This window comes from Equus caballus, chromosome 26, assembly GCF_041296265.1.
Source record: "Equus caballus isolate H_3958 breed thoroughbred chromosome 26, TB-T2T, whole genome shotgun sequence".
Taxonomy (NCBI): domain Eukaryota; kingdom Metazoa; phylum Chordata; class Mammalia; order Perissodactyla; family Equidae; genus Equus; species Equus caballus.
Genome location: NC_091709.1, coordinates 22,928,882 through 22,946,881, shown reverse-complemented (window position 1 = coordinate 22,946,881; position 18,000 = coordinate 22,928,882). Strand labels below are relative to the sequence as shown.

Genomic DNA, 18,000 nt, shown 5'->3' with positions numbered 1-18,000 from the left:
TCTACCTAATGAAACAAGTCCTAATCTTATGATACTAATAGGAAAATTTTGATCTTGGTATAGGTTGAATATCTCTAGAAGGGTCTGAAGATTCTGCTTTTATTAACCTGGTCTAATGGAAATTATATGAAATAAGATCAATTTCATTGAATACTTAAAAAATTTTCAGAAGGTAGTCATTGATGAAAGCAAGGAATTCATTTTAGTCTCTCACCTAATATTGACATACTTAATTATAAACTATGATCAAGAAGATGTGTATCATATAAAGAGGAATACTTGACCTCATGGAGTTTATAATCTACTAGTGAAATAAAACAAACACCCAAATAACTGTCAAATACAAGTCAAAATAGAAGTGCCGAGAGAGATATGAAGTGATATTGGAGCTTAACATAGGAAAATAAAATGTTCTGGATGAAAGAATGGGAGGTCATCAGATTGGACACCATGATATAGTTGTTGCTTGCATTGAACTTTAGGTAATGGGTAGGAATTTATTAGGTGGAGATGGAAAGGGTAGTGAGAGAAAAGGATGTTTCAGTTGAGAGGAGTAATGTGAATTAAAAGATGGAAGCAAAGTAAAACAGATCTTAATTTAGGAACAGGGCAATAGACTAGTTTGTTTGGAATATAGTACGTATAAAAGGATCTAACAGGAGACAGGATGGAGAGGTGGATAGTAGTGAGTTCAGAGAACACTGAATGCTTTGGTGTTTAGAAGTTTTGGACTTGCGTCTATAGGCAAAGGAGGTTGATGAGTTTGCAGAGCTGGTGGGATTCATAGGTAGAGAATTTCCACAGAAAGCTTAAACATGTATGCTTGAAGAGTAGGATAAAAGTCAAATTTAGAGTCAAAACCTAAATTTTATTTCCGATTATGCCCCTAACTTGGATCAATCCTTTCTTGGTTTGCTCATTTGTAAAGCTATTGCTTTGAAACGGATTGTGGATGAAATTAGTAATAGGTTTAATAATCTGTGATTCTGTGGTACCAGGATTAATTTTGGGGTCATTTGCATAGAGGTCATGGTTTAAATTTTGGGAATAATCGAGACTGCAAACGGAGTAAGTGTAGAAATTAAACAGAAGAACGCCAAGGATAGAGCATCATGGAATATGCAGGTATATGGGAATTACAGAAAATGGAACAGAGAAGGATACCAATGAGGTATCAGAGAGGCAAGAGAAGAACTCAGGGTCAGGGAGGCCTTCAGAGAGGAGGATGCCAAAAAAAAGGGCTAGGGTAGGGAAATTTTAGCTTGTTTATGGGCTGAAAGAAAGGTAAATTCCAAAATTAAAAAGAAAAAAAGACTGGGGAAAGATTTCAGATGGGGCAAGACTTTCTAAAGAGATGGAAGAAGGAAAACCAAAGCATGCTGTGGTGAAGTTAGATACAGAAAGAGGAGGTACTCTCCTTCATATGGAAGAGGAGAAAGAGACAGCGTTAGGATTTAGAGACACGTTGAAAGCGAGCCTGGGAAGGTGAAGAATTTCAGGATGAACAACTTCCACGTTCTTCTTATGTTGAGGTGACTGAACTTGCTGAGTGGAACAAAGTTGTTGAATGGTAGAGGGGTTGAAGGGAGAGGAAAACTGAATGATCACTGCAGCAAGTCCAAAAAGGAGTTAAGGAAATTAAAAATAATTTTAATTAATTGGCATTAAAATAAAATCAAATAATAAGTAATAAAACTTTAAAGAGTGGTTTGCAAAGAAGAATAATGGGGGAAAATGTGCTTGGTAAAATATTAAAATATATAACAAGGTTGCAGTAATTAAACCATCATGGATTTGCAACTTGACCAGGCTTATTGATAGGTGGGTCAAAATTCATAGTCCAGAAATAGATTTGAGTAAATATAATGAGTTAGCATATGATGAGGAGGATATGAGGGATTAGCAAAAGGAGGGATGGATTTTTCAATCTATAATGTTGGATCAACCTTGTAAAATTGTTAACATTTTATAATTGTTAAAAACCAGCCTAAACTTGTAAAAATAATAAAGTCCAATCTTCTCCTTACTCAACATACCAAAAATTGCAAATGACCCAGAGATTTAAAAGTAAAAACACAATTTTAAAAATGAAGGAAAGAAAAATGGTGAATATTTTGGTAACTCTTGAGGTAGATGGTGATTCTTTATCAGTGTGAAGACAAATTTAAAACTTAAGAGAGTGATAGATTTGATTCTCTCTAAAATGTTTTCTAAAAGGTAGAGAGTGAAAGAGATGGAAGGATGTCAACCAAAATGTTGATAATAATTCTCTCTGGAGAGTGGGATTTTGACTGATTTTTACTCTCACTTGTATACTTTTCTGTATTTTTCTCAAGAGAAGGAATTCTTATGAGTAAGCTAATTTTTAAATTTTTTTTTTTAAAGATTCACACCTGAGCTAACAACCGTTGCCAATCTTCTCTCTTTTTTTTTTCTACTTTTTCTCTCCAAGTCCCCCCAGTACATAGTCGTGTATTTTTAGTTGTGGGTCCTTCTAGTTGTGACATGTGGGATGCCGCCTCAACGTGACCTGACAAGCGGTGCCATGTCTGCACCCAGGATCTGAACCAGTGAAACCCTGGGCCACCCAAGCGGAGCGTGTGAACCCAACCACTCGGCCACGGGGCCGGCCCCTAATTTTTTAATTTCGATGAAAGATAAATTACAAAATGTTCATTATTTGGAGGTGTTAAGAATGCAAGAATCTGAGGTGAAATGAGTCATTATTTGGCACTGCTTTGGCAGCCTATGAGTTAAAGTGGGAAAATAAGTTGTGAAATATACTAAATATTAGGGAATGAATAAAATGGGTGGTGGTAAGTAGGCTTTTAAGATGCTGGTGAGAAACTGCTTAAAGGGACCCTCTGTGGCGTCAGGGCACACTGAGAGACAGAGCAGTACAGAGACAGATTGACTAGGGGGCCCAGGGAGTGGAGGACGTGGAGCCTGCGAGGACAAAGGACAATAGACTCATTAGGATGAACCTGAAGGCAGGACAGGGGATATTCTGAATTCTAGATTTCAGAAATTAACAAATTCAGAGTGATACTCAGGGTCAAGAAATAAATGTTTCTGGTAAGGAGATGAAGCAGGTTGAAAATAAGTGTCATCTGAGTTGTCCAGGGTGAGCAATTCTCACCCATTATTTTCATAGAAAGGATTGTTTGAAGAAAAAACTAAGAATGCTCTTAAAAGTGTAAAGAATTGGAACACTGTGTTTTATATATTATTTGTTAATATCAATGATATAATTATTTTTAAAAAGTAATGACAATAAAATTTAAACCATTGCACAAACCCTTATTTACACAATTTGTACGATTTGTAAACTGTCCTTTAATCTTGCATTGTGCTATGCTATCTCCTCCCCATTTTTTTTCCCTATTTCTTAAATAGCACTTAATGTTACTTCTGGACTCCTACTGGCAATATTGCTTTCTTTGCAGAAACATCTGTGCAGCCAAAAAAAATTAAAGTTATTCAGCCTTGGCATGTGTACAATGTATTTTATATTGATTAGTTTTAATGTGATCAGCACTATCCTTTGTATTAGGTGACCTCTGTGATTTATATTAGTTGAAATTTAGTTCTATGATTTAATAGAGGATCCACTGAAAGAAACTTGAATTGAATTATTGAATCTGTTTATATTTCTACAATAGAGAAGACTCTAAATGAATCTTACAAAAATTAACAACCTTTCTCTGTTGATAGTTCACCATCCCTGCCAAACCCTCATAAAACTTAATTTTTATATCTTACGGATCTTTATCTTCTGAAGTTGGCTTTCATTACATTTTATATGATTGCTATTTACAACCCACTTTCAAATATTATCCTCTGTTAAAGGCGAAAATTCGGTCTTATTATCTTCTTTTATGCATGTAATGAAATTGAAGCTCGGTGAGGTTAGCTGATTAGAATAAAGATACACAAAAAATTATAAATAGTTATGTGCTTAGAGTTAAAAGCACACCATAGGTTCCTTCCACAGAACCACATTTTGAAAATGCTTCGCATGAATATGTAAATATAGTTTATCCTAATTCTGCTGAATCAAGATGCTTAATGAAAGGTCAGATGAAAAACAAGCCACAGACCTTTAAAGGCAAATAATTTTATTACCATAATTTCTTCAGTTTGATGAGGAGTAAATTCTAATTCTTAATATCAGATAGTTTTTACTTGGAATTTTCCTCCCTTTTAAATTTAATGGTAATTGATACAGCATGTTCTGCAAAAATGAAAATGTGAATTGGAACAATATAAGCAATGTTCTAAATTTCCTATTCAAAGTTTTCTATTAATATCCCAAAATAAACTCAAATTAAAGATTTTCTATAGTTAGACAATTTTCTCATACTTGAGACTCTTTAAATGCCGTATGTAGGCTTTACAATATTGTTCAGCCTTACTTTTTGCTTGCAAATTATTATTATCATTTTGGTAAGGAAGATTGGCTGTGAGCTAATGTCTGTTGTCAATCTTCCTCTTTTTGTTTTCGCTTGAGCAAGATTGTCTCTGAGCTAACGTCTGTGCCAGTCTTCCTCTATTTTGTATGTGGGAGGCCGCCACAGCATCCCTTGATGAGTGGTGTGTAGGTCCATGCCGGGGGTCTGAACCTGTGGACCCTAGGCTGCTGAAGCAGAGTGTGCAAACTCAACCACTAGGCCACAGGCCAGCCTCAACTTGCAAATTATTTTTGACTTGTAAGTCTGAACTGCAAAGACACACTGACAGGACTGTGATGGGTCACTGTCATGGGCTGAAGTGTATCCCCCAAAAAACTCATGTTGAAATCCTAACCTCCAGTACTTCAGAATGTAACTGTATTTGGAGAAAAGACCTTATAAAGGGGTAATTAACATTAAATGAGGTCATATGGTTGGGTCTCAATCTATGTGACTGCATTTGGAGATTGGGCCTTCACAGAGGTGATTAAGTTAAAATGAGGCCAATAGGGTTGAGCCCTAATCCACTATGACCTGTGTCCTTTTAAGAAGAGAAGGAGACAGTAGGGATGCATGTGCACAGAGAAAAGACCATGTGAGGACACAGTGAGAAGGTGGCCATCTGCGAGCCAAAGAGAGAGGCTTCTGGAGAAACCAAACCTACTGACACCTTGATCATGGACTTCCAGCCTTCCGATATGTAAAAAATAAATTTCTGGGGCTGGCCCCGTGGCCGAGTGGTTAAAGTTCGTGCGCTCCGCTGCAGGCGGCCCAGTGTTTCGTTGGTTCGGATCCTGGGCGCGGACATGGCACCGCTCATCAAACCACGCTGAGGCAGCGTCCCACATGCCACAACTAGAAGGACCCACAACGAAGAATATACAACTATGTTCTGGCGGGCTTTGGGGAGAAAAAGGAAAAAAATAAAAATAAAAAAAAAATCTTTAAAAATAAAAAAAATAAATTTCTGTTGTTTAAGCCTCCCAGACTTGGGTATTTTGTTATGGAAGCCCTAGCTGACTAATATTGTCATCAAAAAAAAGAGACGACTCTTTTTTAGAACATTCTATAAGATTGAAACGTCAGGTTCTGTAAATGAACCGATGCCTTACTATGTCACTGCTCTCAGGCAAATGGAAGGTTGAATTTCCTGGACTTCTTGTGGATGGAGTGCCTGTGTTAGTAGTTCTGGAGCATTTATTTGTTAGTGCAATAGTCTCCAGAATTTCCTCTGCCTAGGTGATCATGGAAACGTGAGGTAGGATTGCTTCCTGACTGTGTACTTTGTTTATATGTAAACTTTTATTCTGTGAAAGTACGTGATTGGGAAGGGGGGGGTGTCACTCTTTGTTACCACAAATTTATCCTTTAATTTATCCTTTCTGATATAGCTGTGTTATATTTGTTAAAAATGAGTGACAGCTAACTTTTTCCTACAATTAAAGAAGCCATACAAAAAAAGTATCAGCTTGTGGATACATGACCAGCAAAAACATTCCAATACCTTGTTTATGCAAATAGTTGTTGAATCCACAGATAATGTGCTCATTCCTATTCATCTCCATGGAACAAGGGTAAAAATATTTTATCCATATCAGGGGAAGAATATTTGGGTGATTAAAGGCCTAGAGCTGGCAAATGTGACTCTTCACTGTTTATAGAACAGTGTTGGCAAGATTCCTAAACATCACCATTTATAAAATCATAAAAACCCCCTATTCAACATGAAACAAAGCCAAAGTTCATTTGCACAGTTTTGCTGCTGGAACTGAAACCACTTAGGGCTGTTTATTGTTCTAAGACCAGAAACAATAAAGATAGCATAAACAAGAAACTGACCCAGCGTGATGCTATCGGGTGAATCAAAGAAAAACAACCAAGTTTTTATATACACAGTTGAGCTCATTCTCTTCCTGACTGTGGTTAACATGCCAGCATGAAGCTTTATGTTGTCTTTTTTGAAACCGGGGATGAGGGAAAGGGCAAGTCGGCAGTGATTATAAAGATAGCTCTGTCTCAGTATGTTTCTCTTACTTCTCTTCTTCTTTTTAATGTATGCGCTATAACATAAATTTGCTTAGGGAGAAAGTAAAGCTAATATTTTAGTGCAGCCAGAAATTCTGCACCTCATGAAAAACAAAAGTCAAAACATTTTTCTCTCTATTAAAAAAGTTTAAAGAATTGAATGTGCTTAATAGAAATATTAAGCAAATATAGCAAAGACCAAAAGTTAAAGTGAACTGATTCCCAAATGTTCAAACTATTAGGAGATACTAGCAAACTGGAACAGGACTCGTTAGTTGAGATGGCACTGGGGGGCAACTGAGTGGTTTTAGTCTTTTAAAGGAGACACTGGGCCATTCCGTTTGCTTGCTCTTCAATGTTTATGCTGGCAGATTTTCAGACTCAACTGTTGGTTTATGTGCATGAGACTGAATGAAGAGATATAGGATGATGGAGGGAGAGAGTGGTTTTAGGTCCACGTCTAGACACCCAGATGCTGCTGACTGTGCTGCTTGGATAGAGCCATGAGCTGAATTCATGGAGAGCCAACGTTAGACATTAGGCATGAGGACACTGGTAGTTTGATTCAGGAGAGAGGAAACCAAGGGTTCCACCAGCAACAACTTCATATGGGGGTAGCCAGCTGTCCAGGGCCCTGACCAGAGCAGCCACCTAGCATCAGACAACTGTGAAGTCCTGGGGGACAGTGAGTGATGAGGGGCTCCTTGTCCATCTGGACACTCTATTTCTTTTTTTGTTTTGTTTTGTTTTTCTGCTGAGGAAGATTTGCCCTGAGCTAACACCTGTTGCCAATCTTCCCCTGTTTTGCTTGAGGAAGATTAGCCCTCAGCTAACATCTGTGCCAGTCTTCCTCTATTTTATATGTGGGTCACCACCAAAGCATGGCTGATGAGTGGTATAGGTCCACGCCCAGGATCCAAATTCGTGAACCTGGGCCACAGAAGTGAAGCATGCTGAACTTAACCACTATGCCATGGGGCTGGCCCCTCCTTTGTTTTTTTTTTTTTTTTGGTGTTTGTAGAGTAAGGTTGGGGAAATTACTGACAGCCTAGAATTAAGAGGCTGGGTTTACCTGAAAGAGAATGTTTTATAATGAAAAGAGTAAGTTAATTACTTATATTTTTCATATTATTACTACTATTATTGTTATGTAATTTTCCTCTGATGCCTAGTGGAAGGTGGGCTCATGGATGATAGGTTCAGATCCATTATATAAATCAAAGAAACAACAGACTTTGGCACAAGTGGAGTTGTATTATGTACATTATTGCTCCTTCTACAAGTATTTATTGATATTTGCTGTAAGTAAGGCGCTGGGCTATTTTATTCATCAGTCATGCTAACTAAGAAATTTTCATTGTTAACTTTTTATAGTATACAATTTGCTATGGCTGTAGGTTACTCTTTTTACTGCTCTAATTCTTGTAAGGACATATGTTTACTCAGGTTTAATTTAAGGTTAAAAGTATAGCTTGCTATCTTTATTTGGGAATATGTCCTATTTATGGTGTTTTTCTCAGTGTTATATGTTTTCACTTCTTCTTTCATCTCCACTAACTGTGCTCCAGGGCAGGATACCTATTTATTTGATACCCCTCTCTCTCTCTTAAATATATCACACTTATTTCAATGCCTACAATATCATAGGTATCCCATAAGGATTTGGAGAGTGAATATGTAATTTTTTAGACTGTGTCCAACTTGAAAAAAGATGCAGATACCATATAACTAAAACATACACTACAATTCAGAGCAATCTGTTTAAAAATAAATAATTTTTGATGACATATTGATAAATGTGAATTGTAGAAAATCAGAAAGTAGAAGTGTCTACTTTAGACAAGTGAAATATATCTAAGTGTTCACTTTGTATTGTCATGTAACTTTCACTTATTCTTTTTACGGTAATAAGATGTCCATACAATGTTAGCTGACAATAGCTAAAATATAACTCTCCCTGGGAATACCTGTATTGTAAAAAGCAGTTGTTGGAGTCAAAATGTCTCCAAGAGCCCATGAAATGACAGTGGGAGAATGGCAGGCTGTTTGATTCGTATTTTGAGTTGGGATTAAATAGAGAAGATGGAATGTCTACTGAATTGTATTGTCACAGCATAAGAAAAAGTCATTTAAATATGCTTTCTCCTGACCCTGATTTGACTTTTGGTTTTCCATAAATATGCTCATATTGTGAATAAAGGAAATAATAGTTCAAATTTAATCTAAAAGGGGAGCTGTTATGAGAGACATTGTGGCATAGGGGTTAACGCATGGGCTCTAGAACCGGAAGGACAGAATTCCAGTCCTCGTTCTGCTACTTACTAGATGAATAAGCGTAGGCAAATTATTTAAGTTTTCCATGCTCATCAGTAAAATTGCTAAAATACTAAGCTCGGCTTTGACTGCATAGAGCTGTTGTGAGGATTAAATGGTTAACAAATATTAACATAGTTCAGAATAGTGACGGCACAGGGTTGACTAATATTGGGACATCTAATCCCTTCAAATTTGGAAATAGTCTTGGAGGAGAAGGATTCAGTGAAGAGAAACTGCAATAATTTACAAAATAGAATAATTAATCTCATGAGGGAAAATAAAGGGTATGAAAAAATATGCATTACCTGGCAAAAGGCTAAGGAGGGGAGCGTCATAACCACTTACTCATCTTTCAAGTGGCAGAGAGAATTATTGAATGTGGTACAAAGGAATAAAACTATAATTAATAAGACTAAGTGTACAAGGAAAAACATTTTGACTAAACATGAGGAAAGCAAAAAAGAGATAATTCAAAACAAGAATGTTGTAATTGTGGGAATCCTCCCCAGAAAAGTGAGTGAAGCCTTGCTCGTGAAAGCATTTTTAACACTCCAGTGTGTCAGATACTGTAAAAGTTCACTGTCCTGTTCACTTTGGAAGGCAAACTAGCAGCTTTCAGCGTGCCGCATATAAACCTAGTCTTCTCACTTTCTCCTATGTCAGAGAGAAAATAGTTCTTCAGTAGGAGTTTTAGACTTTTGTGATATTTATTTTATCTGCAGGGCCCAAATATTCAGTTCATGGCAGGAATAGACATGCTTATATAAAGTAGAAAATGAAAATACATTTTCTTCCTATACAATATTACAGTAACTCCAATTTCATAGGCCAGAGGAAAGCTGGATCGCCATCCTCTGTTCCTGAGTGTTGCTGTGGGTCTCATCCATCTGGGCCTGCTGGTATCCTGACCTCCTTCACACAGATAGGACATTTGTTGGCCTGCCTTCGTCTGGTCTGGCCTGTCCAAGTTTGTGTTGATGTGCTGAGCATGTGTAATGGGAGAGACCAAGCTTTCTTCTTGGATACTTGCAATTCTTTTACATCTTTAGAAAAAGTGAAGCTAAATTTCCATGCCACGTGACAAAGTTCAATAAGCAAAACCAGAGACCCAAGTCAATATATATGGTTTCTAGAAAATGAGGAGAATGGGAAGCATAATTCCAATATACAGTATATCAGGAGAAAATGCAAAATAAAAAGGAATGTCAGAACTGAAAATGAAATAGAGCCCACATTACTTGCTATAATAATTTTTTGTTATTTTTTAAGGAAGATTAGCCCTGAGCTAACATCTGCCGCCAATCCTCCTCTTTTCGCTGAGGAAGACTGGCCCTGAGCTAACATCCATGCTCATCTTCCTCTACTTTTTTAAATACGTGGGATGCCTGCCATAGCACGGATTGATAAGCAGTGTGTAGGTCTGCAGCTGGGATCTGAACCAGCCAACCCTAGGCTGCCGAAGCAGAACGTGCGAACTTAACCACTGTACCACTGGGCTGGCCCCCGCTATAAGAATTCTCTTAAACGGATTCAAATACCTCTTTGGAAGTATCCATAAGAATTTGCCTCTAATACTCAGGGAGAAAAATATTTTAGACTTGTTTGCTCTTATTCCTAGAGTTGACTGTGTAGAGGTTCTAACAAAGGCAGTGTAATCCAATGGTTAGCATGGAACTATGACAAGAAAAAGCTGGATGACAGATTGTTAATCTTCAGATGGTTTAGTTTAGTGCAGTCGAATAGTAACAATGTTTTACATGCTTATAGCACTTTTTAATTTTCAAGTGGTTTCATTATGTTTTCTCTTTTGATCAGTTTGGATTTATCATTTAAAGAGATCAATCAGGGAGGGAGGCCCAACCCATGGTTAAGAAATATATAGACTGCTTTGTTTCTACATCATTTTAATGTACAAAGAATTCTGTGTCTTCATCAGAAGAGTTTCCAGAGAAGAAGAATATTAGCAAATTCATTTCTTTTAATGCTTGTATTCCCAAAGCTAATTCAGTTTTAGCCATTTGAAATTGGAGGCAAAGAGATACTATTTTATATTTATAAATCTTGACTTCGCACTATAAGTCAGAGTTCTCAAATATTTATATGTGCTAAAATCTGACCAGAGCCTTAATTATGTATTGCGATTAGTAAAAACAATCCAATGTCTTCGCAAAATACAATTACTTTTTTTGAAATTGATTTTAGTTATACCATGGCTTTATGAATGAAGACAAAAGCAAAAACTCCATCCAAAATGGCTGAATCTAGTCCAGGTGCAATTGTACTTGGTAAGTAAAAATAAACGGTTACTTTTAATAATATTGGTAATATTAAGGTAAGACATTAGTTCACCCAAATAATTCTTTGAAGATAATATGAATGTTATATAGAATTTGAAGTAGTAATTTTGCTAATTGATCTTCCCTGCCACAGTTTGGCTTATAGTTGGACATGAAAATTACAAGATACTAAAAAGAGATTCTGTATCATTGGAACACTCTTCTCGCCTCCCATGCTGGAGTTAGCCTCTTAATTTTACCTCTTAAATAAAGGGATCCATGGGCACTGAAATTTCCTGTTTGAACATAGGGCTATGATGCTTCAGTGAAATAGCTTATGCAAGTAATGTCAAACCAGAATAGTGTTGTTCTTTTTTTGCAAGTGCTTCGGTGTTACAATTCCTCCGAAGACCAGCTACCCACAGCACAGACCTTGTCTCACCCTGTAATGATTGAGGGCAGTGGAAGGTGCAGTGGCAGTCTAAAGCAGGGAGTGATTTATCCCTGTCATCTGGCCTGCGGTGAGAGTCAGAGAAGCTTTACGGGAAAGTGACACTTGGTCTGTGTCTTGAAGGAAAAGGAGAACTTAGTTCTGCAGGAGGACGAAGAAGGAAAGGAATGCTGGTATAAAGGCATAAAGAAAAAGCAGAGTGTTCGTGGTCCTGCTTTGCCAAATAAGTCATTTCATGAGCTCTAGGCACAAGTGGTAGGTCCTTATGGTGTGTAGACTTGTGCAAACTTGTTGGGTCAGTGGGTCATAGCAGAGGGGAGGTCCATTGGAATTCAGAGTTGAATTTAAATAAATGTGTGTTTATGTGTGTATATATATATATGTATGTATATATATGTATGTATATAATTTCTGTATGCAGTAGGCATTATACCGGGCACTAGGGACACAGAGAAGAGTAAGAGAGCTTTACCTTCAAGAGCCCTGCAGTCTACTAGCTGCGAACTGCCTCTTGCCCACGTCACACCCCTTAGCGTCCTAACAGATTGAATGAGAGCATTCAGAGAAGAAAAGCAATAGTAATTGTTTCAAAACATCACAACTTTGGAGAAATCAAATAGCAAGCATCTTATTTTGGTGGCTGACTAGCAAAATCAACTTTTCTATGAAGAACAGTTCATTAAAGCTAACTAATTATCCATAAAGAAATTCCTTTAAACCTGACCTGTGTCCATGTGTTTTTAGTTTTTTTCCTGGAGCAGCTTCCGCTTAGTCCATTGTGGTTCTTGTCCAACACAGTGTGGTAGAAGGCCAGTGCACCTGGGATCAAGGGCCCAGGGCCTGATTCCAATTCTGTTACTCTCTAGACATCTGCGCACGAGGTCACGGAGTTCTATTTTCCCATTGGTAAGAGCAATATCTCTATTCTTTCCTGCTCCATAGGGTTGTGAGGACAAAATAGGATGATTGGTTTAAAACTTTAAAAATCTATTAGATGCAATGAGTTAGGGTGCAGCTCAGAGGTAGGACATTTGCTGCAAAAAGTGGCAGCTAACTGTAGTCATTGCCTTCATTGTGGTGGACAGACATTTAAAAACCAGCCTAACAGTGACTTGCTTAGCTCCATCAGATCATTGAGTAAACAGCCTGTACTATCTGAATACAAAAGTATCCAGATTATGAAGAAATACTACGTTGGAATAAGTTATCTCTCTTCAAGTATTTAGATAACATTTTGAAGGCCTTCTATTTTATTAACCTTCTCAGTGGATAAGGAATTGAGAATTACGTTCCTGTATTGTACGAGGAATTTCACTTTATCAACATCTGACATGACTTTAGAAAATGCTTCTTGTTCTGAAACAGTTTGTTGCTCAGTATGTCTCCCATCACTGAAAGCATTAGAGACCCTTATCAAATAAGAATTGATTAAACTTACGGCTTCCCAGAAAGGCTATTAATGCAGATTAATGAGTTTCTGAGAGATTAGAGTTAGAGAGTTTTGATATAAAACATGTACTAAAATTAGTAGAATGCCGTGTCAGGGAAGAACAAAGGAAAAATGACATTCAAAACTTTCTATCTGATCATATAGTGTTTATTTAGTGTCCTGCTACAGGTAGGCATACTTTAAACAATGATGATGTTCAAATATCATAAGTACTGTTTTAAAAACTAATTTTCTAGTGAGTGTAGACATCTAATTTTATCCTTCAAGATGAAAAATATTTGTTTTTTCAAATAGATTAAACTCTATGTATTGAGGATTGCTACAATTCGTACTAGCCTAGGAAACCACTGCCTCTAAATAGCAAACTTCAAATTGTTTCTACATCTGCCTTTGATTGAAATTTTTAGAAATTACCAACCACTCAAAGAATAGGGTAAGATTCCTCGACTAATACCTCACTAAAAACTTTAGAATCGGATTAACCAATTTCCCAAATACTGATGATTTTTAAAATTAGATTATTTAAAAGTTTACTTTAGGAAAGAATCAACAATTCTTATAGTATTAAGTAAATATATCTACAAATATAAAATATCTTTCCATTAATTCAAGTTTTCTTTTAGGCCATTTAAGAGAGTTTAACATTTTCTCCATTAAGTTCCTACAAATGTCTGTTAGGTTAATCCCTAGATACTTTGTAGTCTGTATTGCTGTCGGGAATGGCATCTTCATTTTTATTGTATTTTCTCACTGGTTATTTTGCTGGTGTAGAGCAGGGTTTCTCAGCAGCCTGGCATTTGGGCTGGATAATACTTTGTTGTGGCAGACTTTCCTTGCATGATAGAATGTTTATCAGCCTCTCTGGCTTCTACTCACTGGATGCCAGTAGCACCTTCCCCTCAACGCCCCGCCCCCACACCCCCTGTTGTGACAACCAGAATGTCTCCATGTATTGCCAAAGGTCTGGGGCGGGCACAGTCACTCTCATTTGAGAACCACTGATGTGGAGGAATACTTTGTTTTTTGCCTGTTAATCTTATATTTAACAAGCTTGATGAACACAATAGTTCCAATGGTTTGAGGATTCTGTTGGTTGTTTTGTGTAAAATGTTTTTACCTCTTTCTTTCCAATCCTTAAATTTTTTTTTTTTCCGTATTCTTGCCTTAACTAGGATTTCATGTTCCTTGTAGAGCTGTAGCGGTAGTACTAAGCATCGTTGTCTAATAGCAGATTTTCAAGGGAATTGCCCGCAGCTTTCTCATTCAGTAGGATCTTTGCTGCAGTTTATGATAATCTTTATCAAAGCAGGGAAGTTGTTTGCTTTCAGTTTTCTAAAAGTTTTCCTCATTTTCTCATAATCATAGATATTGAATGTTGTTATATAATTTTTTTGCATTTATTCAGAAGATTGTGTATTTTCTCCTTTATTTCATTTTTGTGGTATATTACATTGCATATATGAGATTAAATCATCCTTGCATTATTGGAAAAATTGCTACATGATCCTCATTATATCTCTTTACATATACTTATATCTCTCTACATTAAATTTGTGGATTTGGATTAATCTTAATGTGATATCTTATTCCATATTTAGTTGAAATATCAAGATTATACCAACTTTATAAATGAGTTGGTGAATTTATTTTCCTATTTTCTTGGAGAAGTTTATTAAATAGCTATTATCTGTCTTATCCGTTTACTTTGCTTTTAGTGGTTTAATATGTGTACTCTGCAGATAGCTTTTATCACGCCTCCCTCAATGTTTTCTTTGAATTACCCGGCACATCCACTAGAAAAGTGTACTTGGTTGTGTGTGGGGGGAGATAGCCGGGCCGTAGTTGGTCCTCTTCCAGGTAGTTTTAGGGGGTTTAGCGGCATGTTTATGACAAAGAGCCTCCAGCGTAGCAAACTGGGCGCAGGTCGACGTAATTTGCGCATCGAGGCACCTCTGGTGTTGAAAGCTGGGTGGGGTTAACAGCTGAACTAGCTGTGTCAGATCTGCTGACTTTTTCCTTGGTGATCACTCTTTGAGGTTCATGGCATGTGGATGTTTTCCTTTCAGTATTTAATTTTATAAACATTTTACTATTTTTGGTTTCTTTCCTCAAGTGACAGGGAGATTCTGATTCATTTCAAAATTTGCTCAAAAGTCTTATTTTTTGTTTATATTGTTGTGGGGAGGGGCAGTTATCAGAAACATTTTCCTAATTCCTGTAGGTCCTAAAGTAGTTTTTCCTGCCATGGGCTTAGATCAGGGTCATGTCCACACCCAGCTTCTGAGTTCTGATTAATTTCTAAGAGTGATAAGCAAGAAACTATGTAACATTAGACAAAATTATGCAACAATAAAAAGTGTCAAATACAAGTTAATGTTATATGTAGCATACAACCCAATTAATATGGTATATATTTATACTATGTATGATAATGATTGTGCACATGAGAATTAACCTAAATGGTAAGACGATAATTATTAATAGATGTCATTAATATAATTTTTGTATAGCCAAACTAGATTTTGAATATCTATTTCATTATTGATCACAGCATTTAAATGGTCAGTTGTCACTGCTGAAGAAAAACATCCAGGTCAAACTCTCCCATTGCCGTGGTTCCCTGTTCTGCCATACCCTCCCCAGCACGCCTCCTTGTCATCTCTGCCAGATACAGGGCTAACTAGAATCCTTCATTGGCTTTCAAAGCAGGCTTTCATTTCATTTTCTGTGCCATCTCTCTCTAAAGGTCCTTCAGGCGGAATATCTAACTCTATATCCATCACATGAAAGGGCCAGGCGCTGTATTGTAGTCACTTTTGATGGCATGAGTTAGCAGAAACCTCAACACTAGGTTCATGGATCCTGCCAAGTGTTCAAAAGCACACTTAGAATCAAGTGAAGATTTTGCGTAGATACAGCCAAAGTCCTATGTACCGAGAGTTCCATGGCAAGATGCCCTTGCCTGGGGGCAAAAATACCTGACTTCCCAGTTTCCTCCAAGTTAGGGGCGGTGCTGAGTATACACCATAGTTTGTAGGAACTGATATTTTTGGCACATGTTCTTACTTTCTATTGACATGAATACTCTCTGGGATTGCTTTGGCACCAAAATAACAGCTAAAGAAGAAGGAAAAACATTCAGTTCTGGTGGAAATCTGAAATTTTATGACTGCTCGTTGTCCTCACGACACCAGCCTCAGTCTTGCCTCTAAGTCCTTGCTTGTGTTTCTTCCTGCCTCTCCAGTCCTACCCACCTTCTTAATCTGTTTTCCCTAATTCACGAAACTTTCCCTCATTACTCCTGGCTAAATGAGTCTCTCTCTTCTCTAGATGTCTTAAAAGACTTTGAGTTCATGCTCCACATTTTAGAGTTAATGTTATCTGTTTATTTTTAGATATGTTTTTCATTTTTTAAATTCTCACTCCTCAAAGAAAATGTTGGTTCCTGAATACAGACTTTGCCTAAACAGTTTTTATAGCTCCCATGACATTTAATAGAAATAAATACAAAGTAAATGTTCAACAAACACTCAGTGACAGACATTACTGATAAACAGATGATTAGTTAAAAGATGGCACTCATTTTCTTGACAATTTCCAAAGCAAACAAATTTTGGGGCAAAGCCTCTTATGTGAGTCTGTTTTTCAATTTAAGAGCATCCAAAACAAAGATACGCTGGTTGCTTTTTGCTTGCTTGTTTGTTTTGTTTTTGCTTTTTAGCTTTATTTATTTGAGATATAATTGACATATAACTTTTAGTTACTTTTTGAAGAGGACTTGTTTCTCAATTAGTAATTTTTGTTCTGTATTTATATACCTCCCTGTGTGCTAATGTTATCTTACTACTCAGTTAACATCTTCCAATCTTCTCCTTTAGTCGACCTTCCTGCGCCTTAAAACAAGTGATTTGACTAAAATTCAGAGGAAGCACAGGGATTTATTCTATCTCTGTTTTATAGATAAATCCTAGAGCAAACCTAAATTCATCCAGGAGAAGAAATTATTTACAAAATAAGTGTATTTTTAAAGATAAAACTACGGAAGATATCAATTCAGCTTTACCATCTTATAGGAGTAGGAACTGAGTCCCAGAGAGGTTGTTATTTGTCTAAAATTGTTGAGTTTGTTAGTGGCAGATTTAGGATTGGAGCCCTAGTCTCCTTTGATTACATCAGAAACAGTAGGCATTACATTTCTGTGCTTCAATATTTCATTTAATTGGCATATGTGTTGGGTAAAAATCTTGATATTATAGTACAGAGAGTATATCACTGAAAGTGAAAATGCCTTAAACTGACTCACACTCATAACGTTTGCTACTTTTGAAAATGTTTCCTTTGATGGCTTTGACCTTGACTTTCTCTTTTCTACATCATCTTCCCTAAGGGAAAAACAGGTAAATGAAAGAGCAGTACTTTTTTTTTTTTAAACATTTGCAAGCCAAGGATGCTAGTATTTAAATATATTTGCTCTTTTTTAAAAAAATAATTGAAGTATAATTGACATAGAATATTATGTTGGTTTCAGGTATGTGACATCATGATTCAACATTTGTATGCATTGTGCAGTGATCACCACAATAAGTCTCGTTACCCTCTGTCACTGTACAGAGTTCATACAGTATTATGCACTACAGTCCTCATGCTGTACATTACACGCCCATGGCATTTATTTTATAACTGGACGTTTGTACCTCTTGATCCCTTTTATCTGTTTTTGCCCATCCCCCAAACCCCTCCCCTCTGGCAACCACTAATCTGTTTTTGTATCTGTGAGTCTGGTTTTGTTTTGTTGCTTGTTTTGTTTCTTAGATTCCACATATAAGAGAAATCATATGGTATTTATCTTTCTCTGTCACTTAGCAGAATATCCTCAAAGTCCGTCTGTGTTGTCACAAATGACAAGATTTCATTATTTTTTGTGGCTGAGTAGTATTCCATTGTGTGTATATATATATATATATATACACCACATCTTCTTTATCCATTCCTCCATTGATGGATACTTAAGTTGTTTCCATATTGTGGCTA

At 36.8% G+C, this 18,000-nt stretch overlaps 1 long non-coding RNA gene across 2 annotated transcripts in view; it reads left to right on the top strand.

The window, feature by feature from the left end:
* LOC111770759 (uncharacterized) overlaps positions 1-18,000 on the top strand; it is a 90,109-nt gene that overhangs the window by 32,504 nt on the left and 39,605 nt on the right. For both annotated transcript variants that reach the window (XR_011432987.1, XR_011432988.1), the window contains exon 8: positions 10,995-11,077. This is a non-coding gene — a long non-coding RNA (uncharacterized lncRNA). The remainder of the gene's footprint in view (positions 1-10,994; positions 11,078-18,000) is intronic.